The following is a 15,157-nucleotide window of genomic DNA, read 5'->3' as shown; positions in this document are numbered from 1 at the left end:
ATTTTGCCACCATTAGTTCAGAATATTTGTGAAACGGTTTTTCTCCATTTTTATTTCCAGCTGAGGAATTTCAAGTTCTACGAAATTGAGAATGTGGGTAAAGCAGATGTATATCTAATCTTTTACTACCCAGAGGCACAGAGGCCTTTTCATGTCCCCTGATCCTCTAGCAAGGCTGATACACTGGTTTATGTTATCGAATTATTGACTTTGGATTCATGAATATCTCAATTTTACAGCTTCCAAAGCCAATCTTCGATCTGTAGTGTTTTGGGAGAAAATTGCTATACAAACTGATAAACTTCTGTGAGTCCCAAATCATTTTCGTGTATTGACAAGTTTGGGGATACTGTATTTGATAGGATTCACTCCAGCTAGACTAACTGAGGAAGAAGCACGAAAGTATGTAGAAAGAATTAAAAAGATGCCTGATTTTGCTTTAGCTCTGGACCTGCCCACCCTGTATGCAAAGGTTCAACCTGATGAGGTAATGTTGCTCTTTGCAGAATTCTTTGAATCTTTCTCGTCTTATTTGTGTATTACATTATTGATGGGTATGAGGTCCCTGGGGAAATCATGTCACAGTATTCTCGGTTCACATGTGTAACCTGCAAACTGGGAGTGTCTCTGCTGGGAGCTGAGAGCCTTTTTTTTTTGACGTCCTTGATTGTGATTCGTAGGAACTCTCATAATGTGGAGCCGGGATGATGAAAAGATGAAAAGGTCCTCCCAGTTTATTGCTGCTGAATTACATATTCGAAGCAACATCTTCTTTGTGCCCAATCAAACACAAGGACTTGGTGATGCAGCGCCCTCTCACTGGAAGGTCCCCTAAGAAGCTGCAGTATGTCGGTGTTGTGTAAAACAGTCTAGTGCCTCTCTCTCCCTGGCATCATCTACAAAGCCACTTGCTTTAAATAGTAGTGAACTCGTTCCCAATATAAACCTCCTAAAAAGCCTAACAATAGAAGCAAACGTTGTTTTCCTGTTGCCTCACATTTCTAGGTGCCCCGTATTGTAGTTTTGTTTCTGACAAAGCAAGATATAAAGGCAGCCTCCAAAAAAAGACATCATTTCAGGTAAGACAATGTTGTTCTGTTTCCGCAGTGTCCTCTGTGAAATGCTGAAGTGCAGCTGTAGGAAGCTTATTGTGTGGTTAATTGATGCTCACGTTCCAAATAGTGGTAAATGCAGCAATGTGAGTTCCGCTGATTTGATTCCTGGACAGATTAAGTGCAGAAAGCTGCTCTGAAGGGGATAGCTATTTCCCTGAGTATTCATCCAGAATGATTGAGGCACACTTGGGTTTCACGTTTGGAGACAGTGTGCTTGGAAAGTTGAGGTGGGTGAAACCAATGTGACACAAATAAGGCAACAATAATCAGAATAACTATTGTTGCCTCTAAATCCAGAAGTCTGCTTTGGTTCATTGTTTTATTTTTTCCAGAGAGTTTTATTTTACCTTTCAGTTGACTTGGTGAAGCCAGGAAAGAATTTCCTAACTGTGCTTTGCTTTTAGCTGTACATTGAGTCTTCCATTCTGTATTAAAGCTACAGCACCTGTTCAATTAAGAAATAATTGCAATAGCATTACCCTCCAGCATTGCTTCCTTCCAGTCTCAGTCAAGCACCTCATCATTTTAAAAGACACTCTGTGGGTGTAAGTTTTTTTGGGGGCTTAAATATAAGTAAATGTGGATTCAGCAACACTCTTCTATTGTGTTAGACACATTAAATGTGTATATCTAAAATAGACTTAATAGCAATTTCAACAATTTGTAATTAAATCAACGGTGATATACACTGCCTTTTACAATTATTCATCAGACTCAGATGAGTGATTCCTGTCAGATGGGAAGCTGGAGAAGGAAATCTCTGGGTGAATGTAACTGGAAAGGATTCCAAGCGCTGCCAGAAATGAGCAAAGCATTTGGCTGTAATCTACAAACAGATGTTACCCCCAGAATAAATCATTTTCCTTGAATGCCAAGGGAGATGTTAGGTTTCAGTTGCCTTACTTAATATCCATTTTGTGTTTGCAGAAACAGAGTTTAAAAAGCTTGATTTATTTCGACTCTTCAGAAGCAAAGTGGGTTTCAAATGCAAAAGCCCAAAACATGTACAATGATTTTTCTCATTGACAACTCCTGGATCTCGCTACCATATATATACACATACACACACGCATATATATATATATATATACACACGAGGTTTAGTGCTGTACTATAGATACCATTATCCTCTCGTGCAGCCAAGAGCTGTTTTGTCCTCAGCTTTATCTCTGAACATGGCACATCTACATAACAAAGCAAGTGTCAGCCTAGAAAGTATATTATCCCCGAAACAAGCTTTTGGGCAACATAAATAAAAGACAAAAATAACATGGAAAAATTATTCTCCTGGTTCAGTGACAAAAATGGACAATAGTTTTGACACTGATGCAGATTTTTTTTACATTAAACTTGTACTTATCTGAGACTGGATCTTTATCAACTTTTTATGTGAAAAATACTTTACCAGGAAGTGTTTTCCATTATGTGTTTACAATTATAACAACTGTAACTTTCTGAAGCGCACACTGGCTCAAAGAATCTGCGGTGAAACAAAATATCAATAAATTAAACTTTAATCTTGAGCGGAGAATGCTTTGTTAGGTTTAAAGTTAGCCATGTGTTTGAATCGCGCACAATTTGTGNAAAAAACTCAAATATTTCAAAGTGCGCTGGAATCATACATGTATCGCTGCATGTTTAATTTAGAAATGATTCTGCAGACCTTTTAGTTCTCTGCAATCTCTGATATAAATTAAATGCGATCTTTATTGTATATGCGATTTAAATAAAACCATTTCCTGAATGAAGGACTATAGTTTGGTGGAAAGCTCAAAGTAAATGTATCACACACCTGCCAAGGCGCAACCCACACATAATACAGCAACCACTTAAAGCTACTGTTTAAAATACAGATTCAATGTTTTACATTATGAAACGAATCCAAATGAGATCTTTTGTAAATGTTGTATCAAAAGCAGCAGAATTCAAAAGAAATAAACATAACATTGATGACGGTTGTTATCATTCCTATGAATCTTCATTTATCAATGCAAATTCCCTGTACACCACACGATTTAATTTATCTCTTCGTACACCAACAAAAACAACACAATTACATTCGTATAGCGCCTTTCACGTAGGGAGGACGTCCCAGGCACTGGACAATCAGTGTTTCGGAGCCGAGCTGGGGGTCATTGAGTGGGAAGGGTGGAGCGCAGGGGGGAAGAAGGTTGACCAAAGCGACGGTCGAAGAGGAGGGTCTTGAGACGGGTCTTGAAGGAGGCAAGGGAGGGGGCGAGGCGGACGGACTGTGGGATTGAGTTCCAGAGGGTGAGCGCAGAGTGACTGAAGGCCCACCCACCAGCAGTGAAATCATTGTCTTTCATATGGGGAGGAGTGAAAATGCAATGTTTGCAACTTAGCATTACATAGCATCTTAAAGATTAAGTTGTACTGTGGGAATACAGCTCCAATGTTCCTGGAAGTGAAAGCAGAGTTCCTGTGTTGGTGTGGTGTGATGCGTATCCTATTATGACTGTACATTTAAAGTACCCTAATAATAATAATCCTTGTATTTGATAAAGTGCCTCATCACATCATTGAGACGTTTCAAAGCGCTTCACAGAATAACTGTAAAGTGAATTGACTATTTTGTGGGCAAAACTAATATTTTGATTTTGTTAGAAAACCAAAATGGAAGGAGCATATTTTGTTCACAACAAAATATTTCTTTCCTACAACCAAAGCCAGTTTCCCATGTTTACCCAATAATAATAATAATAATCCTTGCATTTGATATAGCGCTTTTCACGTCGGGAGGACGTCCCAAAGCGCTTCACAGAACACACTGTAAAGTGAATTGACTGTATATTTGTGGGTGAACGCGGCAGCCAATTGTGCACAGCAATGTCCCACAAACAGTCGTAGATTGAAAATGACCAATTTTATTATTGTTTTTGGTTTTGGAGGGATTATTATTAGGCTCTGTGTGGAGTAAGGAAACTTGCCCAAGGTTTTGCCCTCTGCCTGGAATTGAACTCAGGTCTCTCACTTGCAAAGCGAGTGCTCTAACCACTGAGCTACAGGACTCCAATAGGAAGTTTCACCATGTGGTGAAAATCCATTGGACCTTTCCTGAGTTAATTCATATGTTACTTTCACATGAACAAGTAGATGGATAGACAAACCATCATAGCATTAAAGTTTGCATCTCAAATCCCAACTGATTGTATCTACTGTACTATTATAGAGAAAAAAGCAGATGCCTGCAATAAATCATATCCAATTTAATTCAAAACAGAACAAGAAAATACATACATATTGTTTATGCGAAAGCAAACATTTGGAAATTACTGATTTATGTTTGGTTTTAGTGCTGCTACCAAATGTGTGCCCTGTCATTTGGATGCAAGCGCTGTGTCATATACATCTATATGTATAAGCTTGGCAGTTTGATATAAAATGATTTTAACTATGTTCAGATCTGAAATATTATGAATACATGAGAATGCTTCAGCAATTGTATTCTGGCAAGCTAGATGTTTGTATTGATTTTTTTCCCCTTTCATTATGTGTGTAGGTGCATTAGAACATAATGCATCACACCACGAAGTCAACAGCACATCAGAGCATCTACAGTACTATGAATTTCTGGTTTGGTGGCACTCAAATACATGTAAAATGTAATAGGAGAACAATTGTTGTCTGAAACAAGGTTCAATAAAGCCGGATAAGTGGAACACATTATACAAGACTCTGTTACTGAAGGTGTAACAGATGTACAATGTTATTAACAGCTCTTCGGATGAGAATATGGAGTGCTAGGGGCATCTGTTAATAGGCTGTCTATATCTTTTCTTTAACCCTAGCTTTTTACGGCTTTGTAGCTGGGTCAGTCAAATCGAACATGTGTGCTGGCAGCTGCTGATTCTGGAGAACAAAAATCTGCTTTGTGTTCTTAAGAGTTTAATATCAACATGCAATTAAATGTAAACAGAAAGCTGTGTGCAGTTCAGCACGCTAAGAATCATAATCAAATATTCTTTATAGCACATGGTAATTGAGTCACCATTTTAAATCGTGTCACTGTGTTATAATAATCCTTGAATTTGATATAGCGCCTTATCAAGTCTTCGAGATGTCTCAAAGCGTTTCATAGAATATTCTGTAAAGTGACAGACTGTATATTTTGTAGGCAAAATATATATCCTCAGTGAACAGCTCCATAAAACTGCACCTGAACTGCACCAAAATATATATTCTCAGTGAACAGCTCCATAAAACTCTCACTGTCGGGCTTCATTTCAAGTTTGCTTCTGCTTGTTCAAGCTCATTTATTTTTTAATCTTGCAAGAATCCTTATGCTTCGCTTACCTTCTCTCCCTTTAATCTCCTGGCAGGAGGCACTTGCCAGCACAGAGACTTCTTTAGTGACACAGACGGTTAGACAATCTATCTTCTTCATATGACTAGGGAGGTGCACCTGTACCAAAGTAAGATGAATATCAGTTTAGCCCTCCTCTGAAATGAAGCCCTCATGACCTGGGAAGGTACACCATCTGACAAGCTTGCTGAGAATAACAAAACTCAACGCCCATCAATGATAGTAGACTTCAGTGCGAGGCTGATGCAAGATGCTCTAAACATTGACTGACATAATGAAGCACCGTAACAATCTGCAACCCTCGTTCTCAGCAGTGGTCACCATTGGCATTCAGCATCTCTGCCCCCACACTCTGGCACTCTATCCTGGAGTCCCTCCACCTCACCGCCTCTCTTGCCTCTTTCAAGTCCCGTCTAAAGACTTTCCTCTTCGACCGTGCCTTCGGCTGCCCTCCCACCTCCACCCCCCTGCCCCCTAAGAAATCAAGTTGAGTGAACCTGTTCTAGGAACGTTGTGCTCAAAATTGTAATATTAGTAAAATCTCAACTACAAGATTTGCTGGGGTGAAGATTGCACCCTAGTAATCACTGCTAACCAGCGTTTAATTCTTGCCTGCTACCCTCCCACACCCCACCTTTGTCACAAGGGACCCAAAGCCACTTGCACCTGGTGTCAGACTTGCGGTCTGCAGGTGTATTAGTTAGTGGATACCATCTTAAGCTTTACCTGTAAGCAGCACAACCTGATAACTTTATTGCCACAGTCTGCAGGCTACACGACCAACAGCGTTACAGGCGGCTTTGGCCCTAACCATTGTCGTGCAGCTCGGGTGTCACACCTGCACTACCATGATTTCAGTTTTCTTATGTTGTTGCACTTTAGCTGTCTTGTGAACTCAAAACTTGTATAGAATAAATAGGTTTCACCAGATGCAATCAGTAAAGCTTGACATGCAGGAAAAACAGTGTAAATCAACATCTGGCTATTTTCCACTGTCACGTAATTCTAAAATCCAATATCTCATAGATTTGTTTTGTTTTTCTTGCACCACTGCTCATTATCAGATCCCCACCTCCCAGTAGATACATTGGGACATGGAGTACTCTCAATATTCCACAAGGTGCACAATTCAAGTGGGACCGCCAAAATCAACCAATTTTTAACACTCACCACTTATTAAACATCTGAAGCTTTCAGGGAAGAGACAAGCACCTAGAATTTGTTTCAGGTTAAATGTGACAATAACTAGCCTTTTAAATGCATGAATAATGTTTAAGTTGCATATTTACAGGGTTGTTTGCAGGCTGATTGGTGTAGAGGGGGTAGTTAGAACGTATTTGTTTAAATCTCTGATTCATGGTTCATCTCCACATATCCGATGAATATGAAGGTGCTGATTGTGACGAGTGGGTGCAAGAGAGAGAGAGAGAGTGGTGGAGAAAGCATTGTCTATTATTTAGCATTAATTTGGCAACTTCACTCAGAGATGACAGGGACAGCTGGAGTGGGAAATGAAAATATTACCTGATACTCGAATGGATGCTCTTCTGAAGTTTGGATTAAGCTGTATTTTCAACAGAAAGTAAAATGCGATCTGTTACACATCCAGATTGGGAACAATTGATGCTGCAAATATTCAATTTCTCAACACAACAATCCCTGCCCTTGAATCATATAGTCATATAGAATCATAGAATATTACAGCACTGAAGGAGGCCATTTGGTCCATTGTGGCTGTGCCAGCTCTTTGGAAGAACTACCCAATCAATCCCACTCCCCCGCTCTCTTCCCATTTCCTTGCAAGTTTTTCTTTTCCAAGTACCGATTCAATTCCTTTTTGAAAGTTGTTACTGAATCTTTTCCCACCATCCTTTCAGGCAGTGCATTCCAGACCGGAACAAATTTGTGCATATATATATATATATATAAAATTCTCCTCATCTCCCTCTCTGCTTCTTTGGCCAATTATCTTGAATCTATGTCCCCTGGTTAACGACCCACCCGCACACCTTTAATATTGTTACTTTTATTATCTGTGTGTGCCATGTTTTGTGCCCATTCATATGGCATTTTGTACAATACTGCTTAAAAACCCAAAAAGACTCTTTAATTACCTCATTTAATTATAGTAGCAAATGAGTCATGTCCACTGTACACATTTTGCAACATTTTGCAGATGCCTCCCAGGACACTAGCTTGACTTCGCTCTCTTTCCAAGGACCATTAAATACGTTTATTTAACTTCTTCGAAGCCTATTTTTTTATTTTTCTATTTTTAATTAAAAGACAGATGAAAATGGGCGGGTGGGGAGGGTGGCAGGGGGGTTGGAGGGGGAGGGGAGATTTGACACAAAATCTCTGCGTCAGATTTTCTAATTTAGTGAAAATTGGGATTTATTTTGGAACATTAAAAAAAACTCCAAACAAGACAGATATTAATGAGTCAATTGCTTTGTGATTAATAATTATTGATACAGTAAAGAGCCAATTATACACAGTAATTAGGACCTGCCCCATTGTGAATAAGCAAACAAAATGCAGATAATTGGACATCACGCAAAATATAAATTGGCTACAGCACTAATTAAAGAATATTTCTATTCGCTATTGTACCATACAGTTCCAACCTTTCTCTCTCTCTATCTGTCTCTCTCTGCCCCTTCCCCTCTTTTACTCTGCCTCTTTTTCTGAGTCTACCTTTATCTCTCACTCTCTCTCTCTCTGAGTCTCCCATTACTTTGTTTACTTTCTCTTAATTTTCTCTCCTTTTCTGTGTCGACATTGCAAAAAAATTTGTGCAAGAATCTTTCCTTCACACTCCAGCAATAGATTCATTTTTATGCATAGATTACTATAGATACTTCATATCTTTTCACACAGCTTTGTACCTGTGCACAATTGGATTCACACTGAGGTGTGAGTATTCCCGTAAATTGATTTGTGTGTTTTTTTTTGGTCAGCCAAGTGTCTGACACGTGCAGAAACACACCGCTATGTTTAAGAGTATCCAAACCAAACTGAGAATTCCATGCATCCCACATACACTTGGAAATTCTCGAGCATTAGGCGCTGGTTGGCAAGAGCCAAGGCTTGGGCATCCCAGAGTGTACGTTAGGAGGTGCACAATAACAGCTACTAATAACTTTCACTCCAAATATTTATCTTCATCTTCTCCTCTCCTAAACCTAGTTGAAATCTCAGTGAACCCAATGTTCGCTGCAGCTTATTGAAAGGCAAATGCACTCACTGGGTCACCTCACTTAAAGTGTAAGTAAATTGAAAAAAAAGTCAGATGTCATTGTTCTGTGGATTCTCGCTTCAAAGGATAATGAAAGCAGTTAATTAATTTTAGTTGTGTGCCCTTATTTGAATTCTCAATCTGAGTCTCCCACAGGATCATAAGAAATTGGGTGGAAAATGAATTTTTTGAGTTGCTTTTCATCTTTGCTTCAGCGAGGTGCTTTGCTTGACGTCGGAAAGTATTTTCTCTGATATTCATATTTGAAAAGCATAAAAGGACTTATGGTGATGAAAACTGAACATCAACTAAATAACTACTTAAAACAGCCAATTCATTGTACAGTATATTCTGTGAAGTGCTTTGAGATGTCGAGAAGACGTGATACAGTGCTATATCAAATGCAAGGATTATCATTATTATTAGATATCCTCCTGACATCCTCCCGATGTGAAAGGCTCTCTGTAAATGTAATTTTGTTGTTGTTGTATATCCATCCTTACTGGGGCATCAACTGTGCCCTGGAAACTCCTCTCCTGATTCTCAATATATATACCATCGCTTCCTTTAAAACTACCAAGGTCTGAAACATTGAGGGAAAGTCAAGGATGTGCTCATGAGTCTTAACTTTGCCGAGTTTTGTATTTTTAATTATGAAACAGGATTTGAAGGTTTGCTCGTATTGTAATATAAGATTATGGGTGTTTCCATGCAGAGAGAATGGCCAAATGTAATGGTGAATCTGAAATCCCAAATCAAGTCATAAACACCCACACTGTAGTTTCACACATAAATATAACACCAAACACTGTTTATCAATAGTGTAAGTCAGGGCCAGGCTGACAACACTCTCTAAATAACTCTGACCATAAGAAGATGGAGTTTGGTTGACACAGGAAAGGCCTGATTATATAACAGAAGTCTCACAGGGAAGAGATGAGATCCAGCTCACACTGTATAAAGTAAGTCAGTTTTGATGAATCTGGTACAAGTGAAGAAATTCTGTTTAGTGTAGCATTTCATGTCTTTCTTAAATAAACAATGAAGCTTCAGTCCGAAGTACTATTGTGTGTTTCTACTAGTTAATAAATCAGTGGAGTGTGATGAAGAGAACACTGAGGGTCGCTCTCTTTACTACAAAGTGTGAACCATTCTATCACACCATGGCAACCATATCCATTTGCTTAGTGTATTTCTGACATTATTTGAGAAAGCAGTCAGTACCAGGAGGCTGCAATGAGAAAAAGGGAATTGTTACATAAAACACCCCGGTAACCTTATTTTCCAAGCTTCTAAAGATCTGCACTTCAGCGTCTGACAAAAAGGTCGTACGGTATATAGTTGTCAATTGAAATTCGTGTAATATTTTCTTTCTCAACTGAGTTTTGTGTTCGACACAAAATATGCAGTCACTAGACTTTGTCGAATATCATCTGAACCACTTTGAGATGTCCTCCCAACATGAAAGCCAGTATATCAAATATAAGGATTAGTGTTATAATTATTATTATACTTATCTTTAAACTATATACAATTGATTTCAATTGATCTTTACTATTTTTGGTTGTATCAGCCAGACAAAGACTGAACCCAAAACACTATTTGTTTTCAATCATGACACTAACCTATTATTCACATTATATTTGGATGAAGACAGTCCTTTGAAGTAGGTACTAATCGGAGAGGGAGAAGGAATAATACAGAGGAAGCAAAATAGCCTCTGCATTTGAGGAAAAAGAAAAAGTAAGTGTAAGAAAGAGTAACTCAGGGGTAAACAAGGGAAAGGATTAAAGGAAGAAACTTCCTCATCAGTGTATTTACATTACCCCATTTTGCAACTCATAACCTGCTGGTCAGCTGAGTGAGATCACACCAGCAACAGTCTCTACACAGTAATGGGGGAGGGATGAATTTGCTACACTCTTGCTGTAACTAACCAGGTTATCTGACTGTGTCGAGTGATAAATTTGCTTCCAACCAAGCAGCTATGTGTTTGCGTATCAGGGACTGCCTGTCACATATCGAGCTCACATATCCCAGTTGGTTGAATGTTGTCAGCTCTTGGCTTGGCTATTATGTGACAACCAGGTGTTTCACCACAATAGGAACCAGTCGGATGAAAAAATAAACAGTGTCAGCGTGGCACTCACCTCCTGCTGTCTGATTCTACATGGCTCTATGGTGTGTAACCGTGTAGAATGTGCAGGCTAGATTTCCCTGTCCTCCTGACTAAAGGATATTGGAATACAATTCCCTTTTAACGTGTTGAAGGAACTCAAGAAATTTATTAGACATTTAGTCCCTTGCTCCCAGATTCTTTCTTATCATTTTCGTGGTAAAAGTGCTTTTTCTACATTGCATTTTACCCATTTCTTGAGTCTATCACACACTGTTGCTTTCGATATGATTATTCAGAGTGCTTTTGCCAACCACTAATTTCACTGCTCCAAGTTGACAATATTGTTTCATTCCACGCTGAAAGTTCTTTCGATAAAATGTTGACTGTTCTGAAAGTGCATAAAGCAAATTGTTTTGGGCATAAAAGAATAGTAAAGGTAGCTGGTTCTTTTTCAAATTGCTTTTCATTTTTCACCTAGTTGAAGGACAGCCTAATAGCTATTGTTTGCAGTCGTCTCGGGGGATTTCTTTCACTTTAAGTTGTCCTATCAATATCTATTTACAGATCCTTCCTCCTCCTTACAAAATCAGTGTTTGGAACTTTAGGTGTGCAGGTTCAAGGAGGGATGTGGTTGATTCGAGTCTGTTACTCTATATTTTTGTGGAATGACAATTTTATGGAATTTATGTCTGAAAGGGTGGTGGAAACCAATTCGATAATAACTTTTAAGAGAGAGGTAGATAACTATTTGGGGTATCAGGTTTACAGGGTTATGGAGAGAGAGTGGGGGAGTGAGGTTGATTTGGATAGCTCTTTTCGAAGAACCAGCACAGACATGATGGGCCCAATGGCCTCCTTCTGGACTTAGAGTCCTCCAGCTTGTGACTGAGTTAAATGCCATAACAGCAACAAAATTACATTTATAGAGCGCCTTTCACGTCGGGAGGACGTCCCAAAGCTCTGAACAGTCAGCTGTCGGGACCCAAGCATGGGGGAGGGATGGTGTAGGGGTGAGGGAAGGCAGAGAGGTGGAAGGGAGACCAAAGGCATGGTCGAAGACAAGGGTCTCGAAAACGACCTTGAAGGATGCGAGGGAGCAGGTTGGTAGGGAGTCAGCAGGTCAGAGAGGAGAAGGGGTGCAAGGCCATCAATGGCCTTAAAGGTGAGGACGAGGATTTTGAACTCGATCCTCTTGGGGATGGGGAACCAGTGGAGTCGGGCGAGGGTGGGAGTGATGGGATCACGGAGCCTGGTGCGTGAGAGTACACGAGCTGCAGAGTTTTGGATGATCTGCAGTTTGTGAAGGGAAGAGTTGGGAAGGCCGATGAGGAGGGAGTTCCCGTAATCAAGCCTTGAGGTGCCAAATGTGCGGGTGAGGGTTTCGGCAGCCTGAGGGGTGAGGCAGTGGCGGAGTCTGGCAATGTTGCGGAGGTGCTGGTAGGCAGTGCCGGTCATGGCGCGGATGTGGGGAGAAAGCATAGTTCAGGGTCAAACAAGACACCCATGTTCCTGACTGGCTTAGTGAAGTTGAATGTGCAGCCGTGGAGGCTGATACTGCCAGCGCCTGAGGTGTGGAGGCGCTGGCGCGAGCCAATTAGGAGGGTCTTGGTCTTGCTGACGTTGAGTTGGAGAAAGTTGGCCCTCGTCCAGGACTTGATGTCGGACAGGCAGTCGGTCAGGACGCCAGTAGTCCTGAAGTTTAGGGTGGAGGCAGAGAGGTAGAGTTGGGTGTCATCCGCATACATGTGGAAATTTACCACATGTTTGCGGATGACGTCACCAAGGGGGAGCATGTAGAGGGTGAAGAGGAGGGGACCGAGGACAGAGCCCTGAGGAATACCGCACGAGACAGTGTGGGGGCTGGAGGAGAAACCGTTTGCCGCGACAAAGTGTAGGCGGTGTGAAGGGTAAGACCTGAACTAGTCAAGGACAGAAAGCCTAGAGTTAGCTTTTTAAGGTGCTTGTGAAATAATTTAGCTTGAGCCTTCAAAAATCTGTGAAGGATTGTACTCAGTGGCCTGGGTGCAATGCCACCATTTTTCTGAAATCAGGAAGTTGGACTGTCCCATATTGTTTCCAATTTTGTAATGTGTAGCTAAACTGCTCTTAAGCAAAATGACAGTTCAGTGTTATTTAAAATTAAAATGACAAAAATAAATTGAGGTATTTTGATAAAACAAAACTGAATCCCTTTCTTCTTCTTGAGGAAGTTGCATTCTTAGCGCACTTTGATAGGCTAAAAATACTTTGAGCACATGTTTTTATATGTGGGATATGCCATTGAATAATCAGGAAAGTAACCACATAGTAATCTGTATTGAATTCAACCACTTCTACTCAAGAGCATTTTAAAATGGCACATTGATTGAGGTTAAATAGTAATCCACAATATCAGATTTTATCCTGTATTTTAATCCCAGATATTGTGTGCACTTCGATTAAGGTACAATGTCACAAAATTTCTCATTATTTTATACACTGAAGCTAAAATGACAATCCATCAAACTATTCATCTCCGTGTATGTGATACCACTTTTAGCATTATAGTATGACCTTGACCTTACTGGTCTCTGGAGAATCATGTGATGTGGCTCAAATAAAACATATTCTTGGAGCACTTAAATTTTGAAATAAATCTAGAATTGCAATAACTCAGTTCCTATACCAAAGTATAGAACTGTACTTAACGTATGAAGCATTTTTAGAATATGTAACTGTGGTGAGGACTAGCTTGATAGGCTGAGACTGTTTTAACCCATGGAGACCAATATTTGATTCCTTTCCAGCTATTGTAATGTAGGTCACCTATACTTTATAGTGATTAAGCATAAGAGGAATCTTGCAGTGTTTTTATTCCATGGTGGTCACAAGTTCACGGCACAGAATTGTCGTACCTTGTCAACATCAATTTAATAAATTGGGGTTTGAATAGACGGACAGACAGAAGACCTGGGATTAGTCATGTAGAAGATTGGATGCCAAATTGCTGGATTAGTGAGCTAAAGAATATATCTCACATGTAACAATAAAATGTTATTGATTGAAACACAAAGTACCTGTATAAAATAAACCCATTAAAATATGCAAGCCAATCACCCTTAGAACTTTTAAGATATCCATTCATCGAGTGGTAAATCAGTGCAGGTGAAAGTGACATTGACCTCTGCAATGCAAATTCCTTTCTCCATGTTAGTTGAAAGCTTTAACAGCTAATAAAGTGGAACATACTTCCCATACTTTTAAATCAAATCGCTAAGAAGATAAGAATAAATAATCCTGCATTTGATATAGTGCCTTTCGAGTCAGAAGAACATCTCGAAGCATTTCACAGGAGACAGTATATATCTATTTTGGATCAGTAAGGGAGCTAAGTATGCAAGTAAATAATATATACAGTACATGTTTACTATTTCAAAGTGATGCTCAATTATCCTATGAATTTACACATAGCTGTTGTTCTGATGGTGCATGTTGTAGACTTGTTCCTAACAAAATTATAACCAGCCATAGCCAGGCCAGTGATAACAGCTTGAAAAATATTCTATTGCAACTTAATGGTTCCTTAAAGCCTTGATTACAGTGCTCCCTCACTTTGAAAGACGATGAGACATAAGTGTCTGGATGATAAACATTAGCAGGCAGAAACCCAATGAAATTTGTTCTGAGCCATCTGTAATTGAACGCTGTTTGTGATTTAAGTGGAAGAGCTGCAGATTAGCTGTGACATTTTCTTGTTACATAACTAAAAAGATCAAAAGACAAAAGTGCAATCACAATATCGCATCACATCACTGATAGGCACCAGTACAAATTGAAAACACCAATAATAAAACGTGAGGTTCTAGATACAAGTACAATTATTCACTGAGACTGCTATTAGTTTAATGCTGCTTTTGCTGAATAACCTTTGGATGCGTGATGTGTATGATTTCAATGTGTGTGTGTATAATTCTCTTATGTTTATATAGTAACTAGCTGTATCCATTGAAGCTACGCTTGCAACCAGTTTCATTTAATCGGCCTTCTCTCTTTCGTCTGGCATTTTTATTTGTCCTTGAAAGGCTTGATCTTCACTTCTTAGGAGTCTTTATCCTTTAAGATTAAGAAAATGTGCTATTAAACTAGTTATCATCCCTTGTTCACATATTTGCACACATCCGTTCGGGAGGACTCAGTGAGAGGACTTCTTGTTGGGAGGACTTCTTGTTGGGAGGACTCTTGTTGGAGTCCATACATGTGTGATGAGCTTGTTTAGATCACGATAGGAGATTCTCCCCCCCTCCCCGAAAACATATCCAGATGACACTCCTCCATGCAGGACCTTTCCGATGAGGTATAAATCATGTCTTTACATCAATCGG

The 15,157-nt window shown here is 39.6% G+C and overlaps 1 protein-coding gene across 1 annotated transcript in view; it reads left to right on the top strand.

Moving 5' to 3' along the window:
• Positions 1-781: 781 nt before the first annotated feature.
• syt1a (synaptotagmin Ia) overlaps positions 782-15,157 on the top strand; it is a 212,991-nt gene continuing 198,615 nt past the window's right edge. Inside the window, exon 1 of the mRNA XM_007895357.2 lies at positions 782-1,079. The gene's annotated coding sequence lies outside the window, so the exon portion shown is untranslated. The remainder of the gene's footprint in view (positions 1,080-15,157) is intronic.

Source organism: Callorhinchus milii, unplaced genomic scaffold (genome assembly GCF_018977255.1).
Source record: "Callorhinchus milii isolate IMCB2004 unplaced genomic scaffold, IMCB_Cmil_1.0 Scaffold5, whole genome shotgun sequence".
Classification (NCBI taxonomy): Eukaryota; Metazoa; Chordata; class Chondrichthyes; order Chimaeriformes; family Callorhinchidae; genus Callorhinchus; species Callorhinchus milii.
Note: the sequence above shows the minus strand (reverse complement) of the source record. Positions and strands in the feature narration are given on the sequence as shown.